Source organism: Bufo gargarizans, chromosome 8, assembly GCF_014858855.1.
Source record: "Bufo gargarizans isolate SCDJY-AF-19 chromosome 8, ASM1485885v1, whole genome shotgun sequence".
In the NCBI taxonomy this organism is placed as follows: Eukaryota; Metazoa; Chordata; class Amphibia; order Anura; family Bufonidae; genus Bufo; species Bufo gargarizans.
In genome coordinates, this window is record NC_058087.1 from 190694168 (window position 1) to 190716231 (window position 22064).

The 22064-nt window shown below is 48.6% G+C and overlaps 1 protein-coding gene across 2 annotated transcripts in view; it reads left to right on the plus strand.

The window, feature by feature from the left end:
• The first annotated feature begins 20895 nt into the window (after positions 1–20895).
• LOC122945211 overlaps positions 20896–22064 on the plus strand; it is a 33515-nt gene continuing 32346 nt past the window's right edge. The window contains exon 1 of one of the 2 annotated variants that reach the window (XM_044304164.1): positions 20896–21174. The gene's annotated coding sequence lies outside the window, so the exon portion shown is untranslated. Of the gene's footprint in view, positions 21175–21246; positions 21338–22064 lie in introns of those variants that run through there. The other variant, XM_044304165.1, reaches the window with a different exon arrangement.

Consider the following 22064-nt stretch of genomic DNA (forward strand, 5'->3'; position numbering starts at 1 on the left):
AAGTTGAATGGGTCCGGCCCGCTGCACGGATGTTGCCCGTGCATTGGGTACCGCAATTGCGGTCTCCAATGCACGGAACAGCCGCACAACGGCCTTATTTTTGAATCACCTTTTATTGTATATACTTAGTGTGACAGCTCAGGCTAGGTTCACATAGGGCACTTTTTATGTTTTTGATGCTTTCCTGATCAAAAACAAAGACACAAGCTAGCCATACACATTGCAGAGGTGTCAGCACAGCTACAGCTTCTGACCCCTCTACACATGCATGCTCGGCTGTATCCTGAATGGGGCAGAAATGAGAAGGCTGCTGCTATGCCCCCAGGGGGAAGGTGGCCGCCAGGCTCCTAGGAGAGGGCTGTTGCGAGGCTTCCAGGAGGACACCGCTGCTAAGCTCTCACCACCAGGAGCAGGCTGCCGCCAAGCTCCTTACAGAAAGCTGCCGCCAGGCTCCCTGCAGAAAGCTGCCGCCAGGCTCCTCATAGAAAGCTGCCGCCAGGCTCCCTGCAGAAAGCTGCCGCCAGGCTCCCTGCAGAAACTGCCGCCAGGCTCCCTGCAGAAAGCTGCCGCCAAGCCCCTTACAGAAAGTTGCCGCCAGGTTCCTCGCAGAAAGCTGCCGCCAGGCTCCCCGCAGAAAGCTGCCGCCAGGCTCCCCACACAAAGCTGCCGCCAGGCTCCCCGCACAAAGCTGCCGAAAGGCTCCCCGCAGAAAGCTGCCGCCAGGCTCCCCGCAGAAAGCTGCCGCCAGGCTCCTTGCAGAAAGCTGCCGCCAGGCTCCCGCGCAGAAAGCTGCCGCCAGGCTCCGCGCAGAAAGCTGCCGCCAGGCTCCTTGCAGAAAGCTGCCGCCAGGCTCCCCGCAGAAAGCTGCCGCCAGGCTCCCCGCAGAAAGCTGCCGCCAGACCCCTTACAGAAAGCTGCCGCCAGGCCCCCTGCAGAAAGCTGCCGCCAGGCTCATCAAAGAAAGCTGCCGCCAGGCTCCCTGCAGAAAGCTGCCGCCAGGCTCCCTGCAGAAAGCTGCCGCCAAGCCCCTTACAGAAAGTTGCCGCCAGGTTCCTCGCAGAAAGCTGCCGCCAGGCTCCCCGCACAAAGCTGCCGCCAGGCTCCCCGCACAAAGCTGCCGAAAGGCTCCCCGCAGAAAGCTGCCGCCAGGCTCCCCGCAGAAAGCTGCCGCCAGGCTCCTTGCAGAAAGCTGCCGCCAGGCTCCCGCGCAGAAAGCTGCCGCCAGGCTCCGCGCAGAAAGCTGCCGCCAGGCTCCGCGCAGAAAGCTGACGCCAGGCTCCCCGCAGAAAGCTGCCGCCAGGCTCCCCGCAGAAAGCTGCCGCCAGACCCCTTACAGAAAGCTGCTGCCAGGCTCCTTACAAAAAGCTGCCGCCAGGCCCCCTGCAGAAAGCTGCCGCCAGGCTCATCAAAGAAAGCTGCCGCCAGGCTCCCCGCAGAAAGCTGCCGAAAGGCTACCCGCAGAAAGCTGCCGCCAGGCTCCCTGCAGAAAGCTGCCGCCAGGCTCCCCGTAGAAAGCTGCCGCCAGGCTCCCCGCAGAAAGCTGCCGCCAGGCTCCCCGCAGAAAGCTGCCACCAGGCTCCTTGCAGAAAGCTGCCGCCAGGCTCCCCGCGGAAAGCTGCCGCCAGGCTCCTTGCAGAAAGCTGCCGCCAGGCTTCTTGCAGAAAGCTGCCGCCAGGCTCCCCGCAGAAAGCTGCCGCCAGGCTCCTTGCAGAAAGCTGCCGCCAGGCTCCCCGCAGAAAGCTGCCGCCAGGCTCCTCTGGCTGTGGTTTATCTTACACAAGAACATTAAGATCAGATAGTTGGATTTCAACCTCCTTGACATGTGCCATCAGGGGAGAGTTGTGAGGCCCCAATAAATTGTTCAGCCAACATTTATCTAAGGTGTATGGCCAGCTTTAGGCCTGGTTCACACAGTAAGGTCTGAGCTGTGCAGAGGGACACTCGAATCATTGATCATAACTGTATTCTGAAATAAAACAGGAATTCACCCGATTGTTGTGATCACCAAATGCAGCTCGGACAAGAGTGAAGAGGTCAAGAAGAAGTTCGGAAACCTTGGGGTGATGAAGAGAATCTGCCTGGAGAACTACACCGAGAACAACTTCGAGCGAACGGAGGAAAAAGACCAAAAGATTCTGGAATTTGTCAACATGTGCATCCAAGAGGCCGAGCGAGGCCTAAAGATGAGGCAGAATGAGGATCTGCAGACCAGATTCATCGCCCAGGCAACTCAACAAGTGAAACTGGAGTCTGACATCTTGAGGAAAAAGATAATACCTCCCCGAAAAAAATTTCTTTGGTTTTTTTAGTTTTTTGACATGTAAAAATCTCCATTTTTGGTGTCATTTTTAAGTTGGTTTCACACAAGGTTTTCACCTTTTTTTTCCCACCCGCATTTTCAAAATTGTGTGAACATACCCTTAGGAGTTTTGCTTTTTTTGGCACTTTTTTTGCACAAGTTTTTATTTTTTTGTGAAGAAAGTGCCAGCTCCAAACGTCGGTTTAAAGTCAATGGGAAATATGAAATGCATTTTTTTTTTTTTTACCTAGCGACATTTTTCTCCCCATCTTGGGGGTGCATTTTGTCTATGGCTTTTAAAAAAAATTGCAAGTTAAAGCAACGTCATTTCTGCAGGCATTTTCCCATTCCTCTATGGGGGTAAAGTGTCTAATGCCTTAATTAAAAATTCCATTCCATTAAAAAAATACATCAATAAATAAAAAAATGCATGCTGAATGCAAAAAAAGTTTTTGTTTTTTTTAGAGGCAAGTAAAAGGCCCTTGCAAATTTGTGTGTGAAAGGGGCCTTATTGGGTACAGTATAAAAGAAAGAAATGAACTAAACCCCTGTGACTCTGGCCCACAATCCTCCACAAGAGAACGCAGACGAGAACCTCATGTTCATTTGTTAAAAATTCTGCTTAGCAGCATGGGGGCCATTCATTAGGACTGCCTACGCCAGTTTTTTTACATAAAAAGTTGCACGGCCCCATTTTTCTCTTTTTTCAACTTTTTAAATGCCTGTGTGCCCCTTTTTATGTTAGGCAGCTGTGTGGGGTGTGACAGGGGAGGGTCATCAGCCTCAGCAAATTCACTAACATTTACAGATTTGTTAAAAGTTCTGTTCGGGGGAGTTCACATCACCGTTTTCATTCTCTCTTGGGCAGAGAAGTGGCAGGTGAGGTTTAACACTGACAAATGTAAGGGTATGCACATGGGAAGGAATAATGCAAGTCACCCGTACATACTAAATGGTAAAACACTGGGTAAGGGCTCATCCACATGACCGTATGTATTTTGCGGTCCACAAAACACGGATCCGCAAAAAATACAGATGAGGTCCATGTGCATTCCGTATTTTGCTGAAATGAACAGCTGGCCCCTAATAGAACAGTCCTAACCTTGTCCGCAATGCGGACAATAATAGGACATGTTGTGTTTTGTTTTTAAATGGACACACAGAGTAATTTCCGTTTTTCTTGGGCGGACCCATTGAAACAAATGGTTCTGCATACTGTATGCAAAAAAAACAACGGAATGGACATGGAAAGAAAATACGTGCAGAAAGCTGCCGCCAGGCTCCCTGCAGAAAGCTGCCGCCAGGCTCCTTACAGAAAGCTGCCGCCAGGCTCCCTGCAGAAAGCTGCCGCCAGGCTCCTCATAGAAAGCTGCCGCCAGGCTCCCTGCAGAAAGCTGCCGCCAGGCTCCCTGCAGAAAGCTGCCGCCAGGCTCCCTGCAGAAAGCTGCCGCCAAGCCCCTTACAGAAAGTTGCCGCCAGGTTCCTCGCAGAAAGCTGCCGCCAGGCTCCCCGCAGAAAGCTGCCGCCAGGCTCCCCGCACAAAGCTGCCGCCAGGCTCCCCGCACAAAGCTGCCGAAAGGCTCCCCGCAGAAAGCTGCCGCCAGGCTCCCCGCAGAAAGCTGCCGCCAGGCTCCTTGCAGAAAGCTGCCGCCAGGCTCCCGCGCAGAAAGCTGCCGCCAGGCTCCGCGCAGAAAGCTGCCGCCAGGCTCCTTGCAGAAAGCTGCCGCCAGGCTCCCCGCAGAAAGCTGCCGCCAGGCTCCCCGCAGAAAGCTGCCGCCAGACCCCTTACAGAAAGCTGCTGCCAGGCTCCTTACAGAAAGCTGCCGCCAGGCCCCCTGCAGAAAGCTGCCGCCAGGCTCATCAAAGAAAGCTGCCGCCAGGCTCCCTGCAGAAAGCTGCCGCCAAGCCCCTTACAGAAAGTTGCCGCCAGGTTCCTCGCAGAAAGCTGCGCCAGGCTCCCCGCAGAAAGCTGCCGCCAGGCTCCCCGCAGAAAGCTGCCGAAAGGCTACCCGCAGAAAGCTGCCGCCAGGCTCCCTGCAGAAAGCTGCCGCCAGGCTCCCTGTAGAAAGCTGCCGCCAGGCTCCCCGCAGAAAGCTGCCGCCAGGCTCCCCGCAGAAAGCTGCCACCAGGCTCCTTGCAGAAAGCTGCCGCCAGGCTCCCCGCGGAAAGCTGCCGCCAGGCTCCTTGCAGAGAGCTGCCGCCAGGCTTCTTGCAGAAAGCTGCCGCCAGGCTCCCCGCAGAAAGCTGCCGCCAGGCTCCTTGCAGAAAGCTGCCGCCAGGCTCCCCGCAGAAAGCTGCCGCCAGGCTCCTCTGGCTGTGGTTTATCTTACACAAGAACATTAAGATCAGATAGTTGGATTTCAACCTCCTTGACATGTGCCATCAGGGGAGAGTTGTGAGGCCCCAATAAATTGTTCAGCCAACATTTATCTAAGGTGTATGGCCAGCTTTAGGCCTGGTTCACACAGTAAGGTCTGAGCTGTGCAGAGGGACACTCGAATCATTGATCATAACTGTATTCTGAAATAAAACAGGAATTCACCCGATTGTTGTGATCACCAAATGCAGCTCGGACAAGAGTGAAGAGGTCAAGAAGAAGTTCGGAAACCTTGGGGTGATGAAGAGAATCTGCCTGGAGAACTACACCGAGAACAACTTCGAGCGAACGGAGGAAAAAGACCAAAAGATTCTGGAATTTGTCAACATGTGCATCCAAGAGGCCGAGCGAGGCCTAAAGATGAGGCAGAATGAGGATCTGCAGACCAGATTCATCGCCCAGGCAACTCAACAAGTGAAACTGGAGTCTGACATCTTGAGGAAAAAGATAATACCTCCCCGAAAAAAATTTCTTTGGTTTTTTTAGTTTTTTGACATGTAAAAATCTCCATTTTTGGTGTCATTTTTAAGTTGGTTTCACACAAGGTTTTCACCTTTTTTTTCCCACCCGCATTTTCAAAATTGTGTGAACATACCCTTAGGAGTTTTGCTTTTTTTGGCACTTTTTTTGCACAAGTTTTTATTTTTTTGTGAAGAAAGTGCCAGCTCCAAACGTCGGTTTAAAGTCAATGGGAAATATGAAATGCATTTTTTTTTTTTTTACCTAGCGACATTTTTCTCCCCATCTTGGGGGTGCATTTTGTCTATGGCTTTTAAAAAAAATTGCAAGTTAAAGCAACGTCATTTCTGCAGGCATTTTCCCATTCCTCTATGGGGGTAAAGTGTCTAATGCCTTAATTAAAAATTCCATTCCATTAAAAAAAATACATCAATAAATAAAAAAATGCATGCTGAATGCAAAAAAAGTTTTTGTTTTTTTTAGAGGCAAGTAAAAGGCCCTTGCAAATTTGTGTGTGAAAGGGGCCTTATTGGGTACAGTATAAAAGAAAGAAATGAACTAAACCCCTGTGACTCTGGCCCACAATCCTCCACAAGAGAACGCAGACGAGAACCTCATGTTCATTTGTTAAAAATTCTGCTTAGCAGCATGGGGGCCATTCATTAGGACTGCCTACGCCAGTTTTTTTACATAAAAAGTTGCACGGCCCCATTTTTCTCTTTTTTCAACTTTTTAAATGCCTGTGTGCCCCTTTTTATGTTAGGCAGCTGTGTGGGGTGTGACAGGGGAGGGTCATCAGCCTCAGCAAATTCACTAACATTTACAGATTTGTTAAAAGTTCTGTTCGGGGGAGTTCACATCACCGTTTTCATTCTCTCTTGGGCAGAGAAGTGGCAGGTGAGGTTTAACACTGACAAATGTAAGGGTATGCACATGGGAAGGAATAATGCAAGTCACCCGTACATACTAAATGGTAAAACACTGGGTAAGGGCTCATCCACATGACCGTATGTATTTTGCGGTCCACAAAACACGGATCCGCAAAAAATACAGATGAGGTCCATGTGCATTCCGTATTTTGCTGAAATGAACAGCTGGCCCCTAATAGAACAGTCCTAACCTTGTCCGCAATGCGGACAATAATAGGACATGTTGTGTTTTGTTTTTAAATGGACACACAGAGTAATTTCCGTTTTTCTTGGGCGGACCCATTGAAACAAATGGTTCTGCATACTGTATGCAAAAAAAACAACGGAATGGACATGGAAAGAAAATACGTGCAGAAAGCTGCCGCCAGGCTCCCTGCAGAAAGCTGCCGCCAGGCTCCTTACAGAAAGCTGCCGCCAGGCTCCCTGCAGAAAGCTGCCGCCAGGCTCCTCATAGAAAGCTGCCGCCAGGCTCCCTGCAGAAAGCTGCCGCCAGGCTCCCTGCAGAAAGCTGCCGCCAGGCTCCCTGCAGAAAGCTGCCGCCAAGCCCCTTACAGAAAGTTGCCGCCAGGTTCCTCGCAGAAAGCTGCCGCCAGGCTCCCCGCAGAAAGCTGCCGCCAGGCTCCCCGCACAAAGCTGCCGCCAGGCTCCCCGCACAAAGCTGCCGAAAGGCTCCCCGCAGAAAGCTGCCGCCAGGCTCCCCGCAGAAAGCTGCCGCCAGGCTCCTTGCAGAAAGCTGCCGCCAGGCTCCCGCGCAGAAAGCTGCCGCCAGGCTCCGCGCAGAAAGCTGCCGCCAGGCTCCTTGCAGAAAGCTGCCGCCAGGCTCCCCGCAGAAAGCTGCCGCCAGGCTCCCCGCAGAAAGCTGCCGCCAGACCCCTTACAGAAAGCTGCTGCCAGGCTCCTTACAGAAAGCTGCCGCCAGGCCCCCTGCAGAAAGCTGCCGCCAGGCTCATCAAAGAAAGCTGCCGCCAGGCTCCCTGCAGAAAGCTGCCGCCAAGCCCCTTACAGAAAGTTGCCGCCAGGTTCCTCGCAGAAAGCTGCGCCAGGCTCCCCGCAGAAAGCTGCCGCCAGGCTCCCCGCAGAAAGCTGCCGAAAGGCTACCCGCAGAAAGCTGCCGCCAGGCTCCCTGCAGAAAGCTGCCGCCAGGCTCCCTGTAGAAAGCTGCCGCCAGGCTCCCCGCAGAAAGCTGCCGCCAGGCTCCCCGCAGAAAGCTGCCACCAGGCTCCTTGCAGAAAGCTGCCGCCAGGCTCCCCGCGGAAAGCTGCCGCCAGGCTCCTTGCAGAGAGCTGCCGCCAGGCTTCTTGCAGAAAGCTGCCGCCAGGCTCCCCGCAGAAAGCTGCCGCCAGGCTCCTTGCAGAAAGCTGCCGCCAGGCTCCCCGCAGAAAGCTGCCGCCAGGCTCCTCTGGCTGTGGTTTATCTTACACAAGAACATTAAGATCAGATAGTTGGATTTCAACCTCCTTGACATGTGCCATCAGGGGAGAGTTGTGAGGCCCCAATAAATTGTTCAGCCAACATTTATCTAAGGTGTATGGCCAGCTTTAGGCCTGGTTCACACAGTAAGGTCTGAGCTGTGCAGAGGGACACTCGAATCATTGATCATAACTGTATTCTGAAATAAAACAGGAATTCACCCGATTGTTGTGATCACCAAATGCAGCTCGGACAAGAGTGAAGAGGTCAAGAAGAAGTTCGGAAACCTTGGGGTGATGAAGAGAATCTGCCTGGAGAACTACACCGAGAACAACTTCGAGCGAACGGAGGAAAAAGACCAAAAGATTCTGGAATTTGTCAACATGTGCATCCAAGAGGCCGAGCGAGGCCTAAAGATGAGGCAGAATGAGGATCTGCAGACCAGATTCATCGCCCAGGCAACTCAACAAGTGAAACTGGAGTCTGACATCTTGAGGAAAAAGATAATACCTCCCCGAAAAAAATTTCTTTGGTTTTTTTAGTTTTTTGACATGTAAAAATCTCCATTTTTGGTGTCATTTTTAAGTTGGTTTCACACAAGGTTTTCACCTTTTTTTTCCCACCCGCATTTTCAAAATTGTGTGAACATACCCTTAGGAGTTTTGCTTTTTTTGGCACTTTTTTTGCACAAGTTTTTATTTTTTTGTGAAGAAAGTGCCAGCTCCAAACGTCGGTTTAAAGTCAATGGGAAATATGAAATGCATTTTTTTTTTTTTTACCTAGCGACATTTTTCTCCCCATCTTGGGGGTGCATTTTGTCTATGGCTTTTAAAAAAAATTGCAAGTTAAAGCAACGTCATTTCTGCAGGCATTTTCCCATTCCTCTATGGGGGTAAAGTGTCTAATGCCTTAATTAAAAATTCCATTCCATTAAAAAAAATACATCAATAAATAAAAAAATGCATGCTGAATGCAAAAAAAGTTTTGTTTTTTTTTAGAGGCAAGTAAAAGGCCCTTGCAAATTTGTGTGTGAAAGGGGCCTTATTGGGTACAGTATAAAAGAAAGAAATGAACTAAACCCCTGTGACTCTGGCCCACAATCCTCCACAAGAGAACGCAGACGAGAACCTCATGTTCATTTGTTAAAAATTCTGCTTAGCAGCATGGGGGCCATTCATTAGGACTGCCTACGCCAGTTTTTTTACATAAAAAGTTGCACGGCCCCATTTTTCTCTTTTTTCAACTTTTTAAATGCCTGTGTGCCCCTTTTTATGTTAGGCAGCTGTGTGGGGTGTGACAGGGGAGGGTCATCAGCCTCAGCAAATTCACTAACATTTACAGATTTGTTAAAAGTTCTGTTCGGGGGAGTTCACATCACCGTTTTCATTCTCTCTTGGGCAGAGAAGTGGCAGGTGAGGTTTAACACTGACAAATGTAAGGGTATGCACATGGGAAGGAATAATGCAAGTCACCCGTACATACTAAATGGTAAAACACTGGGTAAGGGCTCATCCACATGACCGTATGTATTTTGCGGTCCACAAAACACGGATCCGCAAAAAATACAGATGAGGTCCATGTGCATTCCGTATTTTGCTGAAATGAACAGCTGGCCCCTAATAGAACAGTCCTAACCTTGTCCGCAATGCGGACAATAATAGGACATGTTGTGTTTTGTTTTTAAATGGACACACAGAGTAATTTCCGTTTTTCTTGGGCGGACCCATTGAAACAAATGGTTCTGCATACTGTATGCAAAAAAAACAACGGAATGGACATGGAAAGAAAATACGTTTGTGTGCATGAGCCCTTGAACTGACATGGAAAAGGACTTAGGAATTTTAGTTTACAGAACATACTAAGCAGTAAAAACCAGTGTCAGGCAGCTGCTGCCAAGGCCAATAAGATAATGGGTTGCATCAAAAGGGGCATAGATGTCCGTGATAAGAACATAGTCCTACCACTTTATAGATCACTGGTCAGACCACACATGGAGGACTGTGTACACAAACATAGAAGAGGATTCTTTACGGTAAGAGCAGTGAGACTATGGAGCTCTCTGCCTGAGGAGGTGGTGATGGGGAGTACAATAAAGGGATTCAAGAGGGGCCTGGATGTATTTCTGGAGTGTAATAATATTACAGGTTAAATATGTAAAAAGGAAGGATTGGTCACTCTTACATGGAAATATAGGGTGTTTGTTTTATTAATATTACTAATATAAATTAAAATACAAAAACAATGATATAAAATGCATAAAATAGAACAATCTCCTATATCTATTCTCTATATATGACAAAAACGATAATAATTTCAATGCTGGATAGAAAACAGTGTTACAGTGTCTCCACCTGGATTCGATAGTCTGTTATGTGGAAGACAAATTGATACAAGTGTTCGCCCAGTGATTTGGATACAGTTTCAGTTGAATAGATAAATCAGCTGTATAATGGTAGAGAATGAGTCTCTAATACTTGTATCAAAGTCCATATGTATGAACGAAATCCCACTCTTTGTTTCTACTCCTTTTCATGGTGTTATAATATATAGCACTAATAGTCCGTGCAAAATGCTTTGAAACACAGTATAGACGAATCGACCGCTATAGGCCAATGCTGCACCGTATGCGCCTGCTGACTGATGCACTATATTTGTAAGGATTATCGCTGTACAGATAATTTCAGTCTTCACAGGCAATGTATTTGATCGGTGTTAACTGGATGTTATACCCACTGGGATAGTGGGCTTACCTTAGTTGAAGCCGTCGGATGGAGGTAAGGGCTTGAATGCGAGACCCTGCTTAGCTGGATCAGCCGACGTCCCGGCTGCAGGGCTGCTCGCGTCCCACGTGTTCTCCGCGGGAAATTTGAACCGGATATGCAAAGTCCTTCTCTATCAGCGCTGATGAATGACGTGTTGCGATGATTTTAACAATGGATCCAAGGGTTTCTTTTTCTTTATAGTGCACTTGGTAGAAGATGGGGTATTCGTCCAAAGGTGTGACGCTAGACGCGTTTCGGGGAAACACTGTCCCCTTCCTCAGTAGCATCACTGTCCCCTTGCTACTGAGGAAGGGGACAGTGTTTCCCCGAAACGCGTCTAGCGTCACACCTTTGGACGAATACCCCATCTTCTACCAAGTGCACTATAAAGAAAAAGAAACCCTTGGATCCATTGTTAAAATCATCGCAACACGTCATTCATCAGCGCTGATAGAGAAGGACTTTGCATATCCGGTTCAAATTTCCCGCGGAGAACACGTGGGACGCGAGCAGCCCTGCAGCCGGGACGTCGGCTGATCCAGCTAAGCAGGGTCTCGCATTCAAGCCCTTACCTCCATCCGACGGCTTCAACTAAGGTAAGCCCACTATCCCAGTGGGTATAACATCCAGTTAACACCGATCAAATACATTGCCTGTGAAGACTGAAATTATCTGTACAGCGATAATCCTTACAAATATAGTGCATCAGTCAGCAGGCGCATACGGTGCAGCATTGGCCTATAGCGGTCGATTCGTCTATACTGTGTTTCAAAGCATTTTGCACGGACTATTAGTGCTATATATTATAACACCATGAAAAGGAGTAGAAACAAAGAGTGGGATTTCGTTCATACATATGGACTTTGATACAAGTATTAGAGACTCATTCTCTACCATTATACAGCTGATTTATCTATTCAACTGAAACTGTATCCAAATCACTGGGCGAACACTTGTATCAATTTGTCTTCCACATAACAGACTATCGAATCCAGGTGGAGACACTGTAACACTGTTTTCTATCCAGCATTGAAATTATTATCGTTTTTGTCATATATAGAGAATAGATATAGGAGATTGTTCTATTTTATGCATTTTATATCATTGTTTTTGTATTTTAATTTATATTAGTAATATTAATAAAACAAACACCCTATATTTCCATGTAAGAGTGACCAATCCTTCCTTTTTACATATTTACTTACCATTTTGAGGGGTGACTCATTTTTGGATTGGAGCACCTGTCCTGAGGGAAACAGAAGTGAGCGGATCCCCCTGTTTTTTGCAATATTACAGGTTAGGCTGAGTTCACATCACCGTTTTAGCTTTCTGTTCTTCTGCCCTGGGCGCAAAATTTTAGGGGGCGCCAGCAGGGCCGCACCGCCAATTAGGCAAAGTGAGGCGATCGCCCAAGGCGGCGCGGCCCTGCTCACAAGTGGGGGCGGCGGCAGGGCACAGGGAGATGGGCGCTTCCATTGTGCTCATCTCCATAGTCATCTGTATCGCCGTCCTCAGGACAGAGATACAGATGGCTGTGCTGTGGGGCAGGGGAGGGAGAGGCGTGTCCCTTCCCCGTTCCTCTGATAGTGTCTAGTCGCTAGTGCCTGCAGCCTATCAGAGGCCGATGCAGGCAGTGCGATGATGTCATCACGCCGCCTGAGCCGTACAGCGCAAGACACAGGCCGGAAGAGGCTGCATCACATCGCTGCCATGGAGGTAAGTATAAGTGTTTATTTTTTTATATGGGACAATACTGGCTACTGGCACATGATTGGGGGGCCATCTATGGGGGGGCACTTGTTACTGGCACATGATTGGGGGGCCATCTGTGGGGGCACATCTTTACTGGCACATTATTGGGGGCATCTACTGAGGCCACAAATAAGGAGTATTTTATATGGGGGGCTCTGTATAGGGGCATTTTATACTGGGACACATTATGTAGGGGTACTATGGGGAAGGGGAGAGAGGGGTACTATGGGGTCATCTACAGGGGCACTAAGGAGGGGTATTTTATACTTGCAAATTTTGGGGGAAACTGAGGGCATCTACTGGGGCACTATATATGGGGCATTTTATACTGGTACATTATGGGGAGCACTAGGAAGGAGGGAGGAGGAGCATTATGGGGGCATTTACTGGGGGCACTATATAGGGGTATTTTATATTGGCACTATGGGGACATTAGGTCAACTGAGGGGCATTAAAATGGGGTATTTTTGCACTGTCACATTATAAGGAGAATTATTACTACTGGGGGGCATTATGGTGGGCTTTGTTACTACTGGGGGTCTATGGGGAACATGACTACTAATATGAGCATTATGGGAGCATTATTACTTCTGGGGCACAGTGTGGACATGTCGGGGGCACTGTAAGAGCACTATTACTGCCATGTGTGCTCTAGCAGAGAATTATTACTATTGGTGGGACTTTGGGGAGCAGTATTACTGTGGGGGGCACCCTGGCATGGTATCAGCTTACCACAATTATTTTTGAGGGACATTATGTTTACACTATCAGTGTCAGGGGCACTATTTGCTGGGCGCAGTTATTTAAGGGCACTGTCTGTGTGGTACTATATTAGGGGGTTTATCTGCTTCTGCAGTATAGTATTAGGGGTGGTAGGATGATTTGTTCAGAAGACGGGAGGATGATGGAAAAGTAGTAAACTAAGATTTTTTGGTCAAACTGCAGAGACGAGAAATGGCAGAAAAATGGTCGTCTGTATTACCCTGGATGTAAGAGGTATGAGGCGCTGTATTACCCTGGATGTAAGAGGTATGAGGCGCTGTATAACCCTGGATGTAAGAGGTATGAGGCGCTGTATTACCCTGGATGTAAGAGGTATGAGGCGCTGTATTACCCTGGATGTAAGAGGTATGAGGCGCTGTATAACCCTGGATGTAAGAGGTATGAGGCGCTGTATAACCCTGGATGTAAGAGGTATGAGGCGCTGTATTACCCTGGATGTAAGAGGTATGGGACGCTGTATTACCCTGGATGTAAGAGGTATGTGGCGCTGTATAACCCTGGATGTAAGAGGTATGAGGCGCTGTATTACCCTGGATGTAAGAGGTATGAGGCGCTGTATTACCCTGGATGTAAGAGGTATGAGGCGCTGTATAACCCTGGATGTAAGAGGTATGAGGCGCTGTATAACCCTGGATGTAAGAGGTATGAGGCGCTGTATTACCCTGGATGTAAGAGGTATGGGGCGCTGTATTACCCTGGATGTAAGAGGTATGAGGCGCTGTATTACCCTGGATGTAAGAGGTATGAGGCGCTGTATTACCCTGGATGTAAGAGGTATGAGGCACTGTATTACCCTGGATGTAAAAGGTATGGGGCGCTGTATTACCCTGGATGTAAGAGGTATGGGGCGCTGTATTACCCTGGATGTAAGAGGTATGAGGCGCTGTATTACCCTGGATGTAAGAGGTATGAGGCGCTGTATAACCCTGGATGTAGAAGGTATGAGGCGCTGTATTACCCTGGATGTAAGAGGTATGTGCGCTGTATTACCCTGTATGTAAGAGGTATGGGGCGCTGTATTACCCTGGATGTAAGAGGTATGAGGCGCTGTATTACCCTGGATGTAAGAGGTATGAGGCGCTGTATTACCCTGGATGTAAGAGGTATGGGGAGCTGTATTACCCTGTATGTAAGAGGTATGAGGCGCTGTATTACCCTGTATGTAAGAGGTATGAGGCGCTGTATTACCCTGGATGTAAGAGGTATGAGGCGCTGTATTACCCTAGATGTAAGAGGTATGAGGCGCTGTATTACCCTGGATGTAAGAGGTATGAGGCGCTGTATTACCCTGGATGTAAGAGGTATGGGGCGCTGTATTACCCTGCATGTAAGAGGTATGAGCCGCTGTATTACCCTGGATGTAAGAGGTATGAGGCGCTGTATTACCCTGGATGTAAGAGGTATGAGGCGCTGTATAACCCTGGATGTAAGAGGTATGAGGCGCTGTATTACCCTGGATGTAAGAGGTATGGGACGCTGTATTACCCTGGATGTAAGAGTTATGAGGCGCTGTATTACCTTGTATGTAAGAGGTATGAGGCGCTGTATTACCCTGGATGTAAGAGGTATGAGGCGCTGTATTACCCTGGATGTAAGAGGTATGGGGTGCTGTATTACCCTGGATGTAAGAGGTATGGGGCGCTGTATTACCCTGGATGTAAGAGGTATGAGGTGCTGTATTACCTGGATGTAAGAGGTATGGGGCGCTGTATTACCCTGGATGTAAGAGGTATGAGGCGCTGTATTACCCTGGATGTAAGAGGTATGAGGCGCTGTATTACCCTGGATGTAAGAGGTATGAGGCGCTGTATTACCCTGGATGTAAGAGGTATGGGGCGCTGTATTACCCTGGATGTAAGAGGTATGAGGTGCTCTATTACCCTGGATGTAAGAGGTATGGGGCGTTGTATTACCCTGGATGTAAGAGGTATGGGGCGCTGTATTACCCTGGATGTAAGAGGTATGGGGCGCTGTATTACCCTGGATGTAAGAGGTATGAGGCACTGTATTACCCTGGATGTAAGAGGTATGTGCGCTGTATTACCCTGGATGTAAGAGGTATGAGGTGCTGCATTACCTGGATGTAAGAGGTATGGGGTGCTGTATTACCCTGGATGTAAGAGGTATGGGGCGCTGTATTACCCTGGATGTAAGAGGTATGAGGCGCTGTATTACCCTGGGTGTAAGAGGTATGAGGCGCTGTATTACCCTGGATGTAAGAGGTATGAGGCACTGTATTACCCTGGATGTAAGAGGTATGAGGCGCTGTATTACCCTGGATGTAAGAGGTATGAGGCGCTGTATTACCCTGGGTGTAAGAGGTATGAGGCGCTGTATTACCCTGGATGTAAGAGGTATGAGGCGCTGTATTACCCTGGATGTAAGAGGTATGAGGCGCTGTATTACCCTGGATGTAAGAGGTATGAGGCGCTGTATTACCCTGGATGTAAGAGGTATGAGGCGCTGTATTACCCTGGATGTAAGAGGTATGAGGCGCTGTATTACCCTGGATGTAAGAGGTATGAGGCACTGTATTACCCTGGATGTAAGAGGTATGAGGCACTGTATTACCCTGGATGTAAGAGGTATGTGTGCTGTATTACCCTGGATGTAAGAGGTATGAGGCGCTGTATTACCCTGGGTGTAAGAGGTATGAGGCGCTGTATTACCATGGATGTTCTGTAGTGATGGGGGGGGGGGGGATATAGAATTTGGGCCACACCCATCTACTACATTGTACTCAGAGAGTTAGTTCCCTTTCACACGAGCGAGTTTTCCGCGCGGGTGCAATGCGGTAGGTGAACGCATGGCACCCGCACTGAATCCAGACCCATTCATGTCAATGGGTCTGTGTACATGAGCGTTGTTTTTCACGCATCAGTTCTGCGTTGCGTGAAAATCGCAGCATGTTCTATATTCTGGCCCAATAGAAGTGAATGGGGCTGCGTGAAAAACTCATTGCATCCGCAAGCAAGTGCGGGGGCGATGCGTTTTTCACTGATGGTTGCTAAGAGATGTTGTTTGTAAACCTTCAGTTTTTTATCATGCGTGTGAAAAGCGCATCAAAACGCATTGCACCCGCGCGGAAACAACTGAACAATTAAACACAATCGCAGACAAAACTGACTGAACTTGCTTGCAAAATAGTGCGAGTTTCACTGAACGCACCCGGACCTAATCCGTCACGCTCGTGTGAAAGGGGCCTTATCCCTGTGTTATCTGTAGTGTTACATAGGACTGCAGGTGATATCTACTACATTATCTGTAAAAAAAGGGGCGTGGTGACAGGTTTGGGGCGCAATACTTGGCTTGCCCCGGTGCTGGCAACCCACGCCACTGGATTCTGGTACATAAAATACGCATCGTATACGGATTATAAATACACTTTTGTAAAAAAGGTAATTTGGTGATAGAAGTATTTAGATACAGATATCAAAAAAATTACTGTTAGGAGTAGGCACCCCTCTCTTTACATTCAAGAGTACATGCATACGGAGTACATTCCGGTTTTTTTGTGGACCCATTGAAATGAATGGTTCCGTATACGGAAAGCAAAAAACTGCCCGAAAAACGAAAAAAAAAAAAAAAAAACGGTAGTGTGAAAGAGGCCTTAGTCTGTAATGCTTCAAATCTTAAAATTCAGTCTAGGATTAAGAGAACGAGAAGACATGACTCTTGATGGTGTTGGGGTATTCCTCAGATCAAAACCGCCAGAGGTTGTCTTTCATTACGGAGGGCTACCTGGGAGTTAACCCTAGGGGCTGTTTCAGATGAGCGCGTGCAGTGCGGGAATCTCACTCCATGTGTGAGCGCGCTCCTCCGTTCTGCCACTGCTCGTCTTGCAGGAGCGGGCGGCATTATACTGATTTATAATGCTGTGTGTCTCTGCATGACCTTACTGTTACAGAGGCATACTGAACACTGAAATGCTTCTGTAACAGTACGGTCGTGCAGAGGAACACAGCATTATAAAATGTTGTTGTTCGACAGTTCCGTGCATTGGGGGATGCAATTTGCCGTCCTAATGTCCTCTGTAGTACTTCCGTGGGATTCTGTGCCTCCGTCACGCACCGACCTTCCGGATTGCGGACCCATTTAAGTGAATAGGTCCACATACGTGATGCGGGATGCACACGGCCGGTGCCCGCATATTGCGGGCCCGCTGTTTACAAACAACGGCCGTGTGCATGAGCCCTAATGCTGTGCACGCCTGCAAGACGAGCAGGGTCCAGAATGGAGGATCACGCTCACACAGGGAGAATGATTTCCGGACTGCACATGCTTGTGTGAAACAGCCCCAGGTGTTGCGACTGTTCTAGTTAACGCCACAGCGCATAGACTGTGAGTTAGAGTCCGAGGGGTTCATTTTAATGTCTTCTGCCTGCAGCTTGTGGTTTGTTCCGCACAGGGGGGCGTTTGTCCATGGTTGCTCCCCCTGGCTGGTTATGTCACTCCCTTTTCTCTCCCTCCCCCCCTTGGGATATTCATTATGGTACTGGTCGTCCCTCCCCTATAGGAGGGCTTGCCTTCTCCCCGGTCTCTTCCTCACCGGCACTTTCCTCTAGCTGTTTCCCGCCCTGGTTGTGCTCTTTGCTTTCATCTTTTTCTTTTGCAGTTACCATTAAGTCACAGCTGGAGGTCGGTTCTAAGAATATACTAAGAGGGAGGAGAAGGCGGACTTGCCCACTGGGGTGCAGTGGTGGCATATCGCTTCTCACACGCCTGAAGTGGTTGTGGTTTTGGAGAAAAGTTTTGTAATTTGCAAAATTAAAAAAAGTTAAAAGAGTAAAGCTGTGACTGACCCTCATTCCAACAAAAAGTCGTTGTTCTGGTGTGGTTATTTGTTTGGGGAGGGGGGGGGGGCACATGTGGTTAGGTGGTTGGGTGCAGTTCTCGGCAGTCTTCATTTTTGCTTTGGTAAACTGCTGTATTTTTCAGTTTGTTTTTTGTTATTATAAAATACTGACTTAGAAGTTCTATTCATTTTGCGGTTATCTGTCTACTGCAACTTTGGCCTCTTTCACATGAGTGTATTTGGAATCTGTATACGATGTGTACTTTATGTACCGGAATCCGCTGCGAATGTTGATGTGTATGGCTGTTCACATGGGCTTATAATTTCCATCACTATTTGAAATCCACAGAATGTCCGAGTTTTGCCTGTAACCGCTTCTATATACACACATTACAGTCTATGGGAGGGCGTCAAAAATGCAGGAAGAAAGGAATACGCATGGAAATCCGGAAAAAATACTGATGACAAAACTGATGCTATATCATCAGGAATCCATGTGTATTCTGAAGCTGTATTACGGACGGATTTCAATACGCTAGTGTGAGGTCCCTTTAACACAGGCGAGTATTCCGTGCAGATGCGATGCGTGAGGTAAACGCATTGCACCCGCACTGAATACCGACCCATTCATTTCTATGGGGCTGTGCACACGAGCGGTGATTTTCACGCATCACTTGTGCGTTGCGTGAAAATCGCAGCATGCTCCTCTTTGTGCGTTTTTCATGTAACGCAGGCCCCATAGAAATGAATGGGGTTGCGTGAAAATTCCAAGCATCCGCAAGCAAGTGCGGATGCGGTGCGATTTTCACGCACGGTTGCTAGGAGACGATCGGGATGGAGACCCGATCATTATTATTTTCCCTTATAACATGGTTATAAGGGAAAATAATAGCATTCTCAATACAGAATGCATAGTAAAATAGTGCTGGAGGGGTTAAAAAAAATAAAAAATAATTTTACTCACCTTAATCCAGTTGATCGCGCAGCCGGCATCTCTTCTGTCTTTTTCTTTACTGTGCAGGAAAAGGACCTGTGGTGACGTCACTCCGGTGATCACATGATCCATCACCATAGTAAAAGATCATGTGATGGACCATGTGATGACCGGAGTGACATCACCACAGGTCCTGTTACTGCACACAGAAAAGAAGGAGACAGAAGGAGATGCCGGCTGCGCGATCAAGTGGATTAAAGTGAGTTAAATTATCTTTTATTTTATCCCCTCCAGCCCTATTATACTATGCATTCTGTATTCAGAATGCTATTATTTTCCCTTATAACCATGTTATAAGGGAAAATAATACAATCTACAGAACACCGATCCCAAGCCCAAACTTCTGTGAAGAAGTTCGGGTTTGGGTACCAAACATGCCGATTTTTCTCACGCGCGGGCAAAACGTATTACAAGCTAGAATCATTTTGTCCAATCAGCAGAGCTCTTAGAATCATTTTTGACAAAATTATTCTGTAGAATATTTTAGCTCACTCCAAGCTAAGTTAAATAAGGTTGAACAAGGCTCCAGATGGATTACACCCAAGAGTTCTCAAAGAGCTCAGTTCGGTCATTGCTGTGCCCCTGTTTAAATGTTTTAAAGATTCTCTAAGGACTGGTACAGTGCCACGTAAGTGGCGCCAGGCAAATGTAGTGCCCATATTCAAAAAGGTCTCTAGGTCCTCCACAGGTAATTATAGACCAGTAAGCTTAACTTCTGTCATAGGAAAAATGTTTGAAGGAGTCTTAAGGGACTATATACAGGAGTATGTGACTGTGAATAATATCTTAAGTGATAACCAGCATGCGTTTACCAAGGACAGAAGTTGTCAGACTAACCTGATATTTTTTAAATGAGGAGGTAAGTAGTAGCTTGGACAGAGGGGTTGCTGTGGATGTAGTGAGGTAAGTAGTAGCCTGGACAGAGGGGCGGCTGTGGATGTAGTGAGGTAAGTAGAAGCCTGGACAGAGGGGCGGCTGTGGGTGTAGTGAGGTGAGTAGAAGCCTGGACAGAGGGGCGGCTGTGGGTGTAGTGAGGTAAGTAGAAGCCTGGACAGAGGGGCGGCTGTGGGTGTAGTGAGGTAAGTAGAAGCCTGGACAGAGGGGCGGCTGTGGATGTAGTGAGGTGAGTAGAAGCCTGGACAGAGGGGCTGCTGTGGATGTAGTGAGGTAAGTAGAAGCCTGGACAGAGGGGCGGCTGTGGATGTAGTGAGGGGAATAGAAGCCTGGACAGAGGGGCCGCTGTGGATGTAGTGAGGGGAGTAGAAGCCTGGAAACAGGGGCAGCTGTGGATGTAGAAGCCTGGGTAGAGGGCTGTGGATGTAGTGAGGTAAGAAGAAGCCTAGACAGAGGGCGGCTGTGGATGTAGTGAGGTAAGAAGAAGCCTAGACAGAGGGCGGCTGTGGATGTAGTGAGGTGAGCAGAAGCCTGGACAGAGGGGCGGCTGTGGATGTAGTGAGGGGAGTAGAAGCCTGGACAGAGGGGCGGCTGTGGATGTAGTGAGGTAAGTAGTAGCCTGGACAGAGGGGAGGCTGTGGATGTAGTGAGGGGAGTAGAAGCCTGGACAGAGGGGCGGCTGTGTATGTAGTGAGGTAAGTAGTAGCCTGGACAGAGGGGCGGCTGTGGATGTAGTGAGGTGAGTAGTAGCCTGGACAGAGGGGCGGCTGTGGATGTAGTGAGTAGAGATGAGCGAACTTCTGTTTTAAGTTCGGCGTCTAAAGTTCGGGGGCGGGTTAGCGGAGAATCCCGATCTGGAACCGGATATGGATTCCGACTTCCGTTGTGGTCCGTGGTAGCGGAATCAATAATGGCCGATTATTGATTCCGCTACCACGGACCACAACGGAAGTCGGAATCCATATCCGGTTCCAGATCGGGATTCTCCGCTAACCCGCCCCCGAACTTTAGACGCCGAACTTAAAACAGAAGTTCGCTCATCTCTAGTAGTGAGGTGAGTAGAAGCCTGGACAGAGGGCAGCTGTGGATGTAGTGAGGTGAGCAGAAGCCTGGACAGAGGGGCGGCTGTAGATGTAGTGAGGTGAGTAGAAGCCTGGACAGAGGGGCGGCTGTGGATGTAGTGAAGTAAGTAGAAGCCTGGACAGAGGGGCGGCTGTGGATGTAGTGAGGTAAGTAGTAGCCTGGACAGAGGGGCTGCAGTGTATGCACAGCACTGCCATAAACTGTGCCTCTCGGGACTCATCTCTCTGTGACCACTGCTGCAGAAGAACACGATTTTGGATTTTATTTTAATGACATAGTAATGCCAAAATAAGTGGAAAAGCAGAAAACACAAGCAAAAATAATAGTTTACTAAGACTAGAGAGTATAAAATCAACAACTTTGTAATAAAATAAATAAAAGAGTCCCTTTAGGAAACGGTTCACCCCACTAGACCGGCGTCTTGCGCTTAAATGTCTTGAGAAATGTGGGAAAGTCTCCTGGATTTAGCAGATTTATTTACCTTGCTTTTCTAAAGAGCCCTGAAACGGTTAATCTCCTGCCCCGGGGCCGTTCCGCCCAAGTCTCCCTCCTGTGCACGAAGCAGGAAGAGAATCTCACTTTCAGCGAGGACGACATTTTTTTCTGCTTTGGTCATCGTACTGTGAATCTTCTTCTGGTGAGTAGCTCCTGATCTCATCACGGTGCGTCCCGTGGACACAGTCCACACTCTGCGTCCCGTGGACGTTACAAGAAGCGCGTCTGACCGAAGGGAATTTCTCCACCGGATGTGAACAGGGTTTAGACAAAGGCATATATATAAACGTTACTGTGATACTCCCGTAGGTGTCACCCTTTATTATTTTTCACTCGTCACTTAGTTATTGGGTTTACACATGTGGCACATTGGGCACTGGGCACTACTTGCCAGTTTTATACAGGGCGCGCCCACAAGTTCAGGTTTTTTGCAGGCAGTTTTGGAAGCCAAAAACAGGAGTGACGTCAAAATAGAGAAGTCTTATCTGTCCATTATACTTTCTCTACTATTACATACCCACCAATGTTCTAGTTGGTATATTTGGGAGCTCTCAATCTCCGTACAGCGCATGCGCCAGGGCAAGGAGTGAGTATGTCTGTCAGTGGTGGGGGTGAGGTATTAAAGGGGTTCTGGAGTTTGTTTAAACTGATCATCTATCCTCTGGATAGATCATCAGCATCTGATCGGTGGGGGTCCGACACCCGGGGACCCCCGCTGATTAGCTGTTTGAGAAGGCAGCGGCGCTCCAGCAGCGCTGCGGCCTTCTCACTGTTTACCGCTGGCCCAGTGACGTCACGACTAGTATCAACTGGCCTGGGCAGGGCTAAGCTCCATTCAAGTGAACAGAGCTTAGCTGCGCCAGTTACTAGTCGTGATGTCACTGGGCCTGCGGTAAACAGTGAGCGCCGCTGCCTTCTCAAACAGCTAATCAGCGGGGGTCCCGGGTGTCGGACCCCCGCCGATCATCAGTTTAAACAAACTGCAGAACCCCTTTAAAGGCAGCGAACGGAGCCTCTGTGAGTAATAAGGTG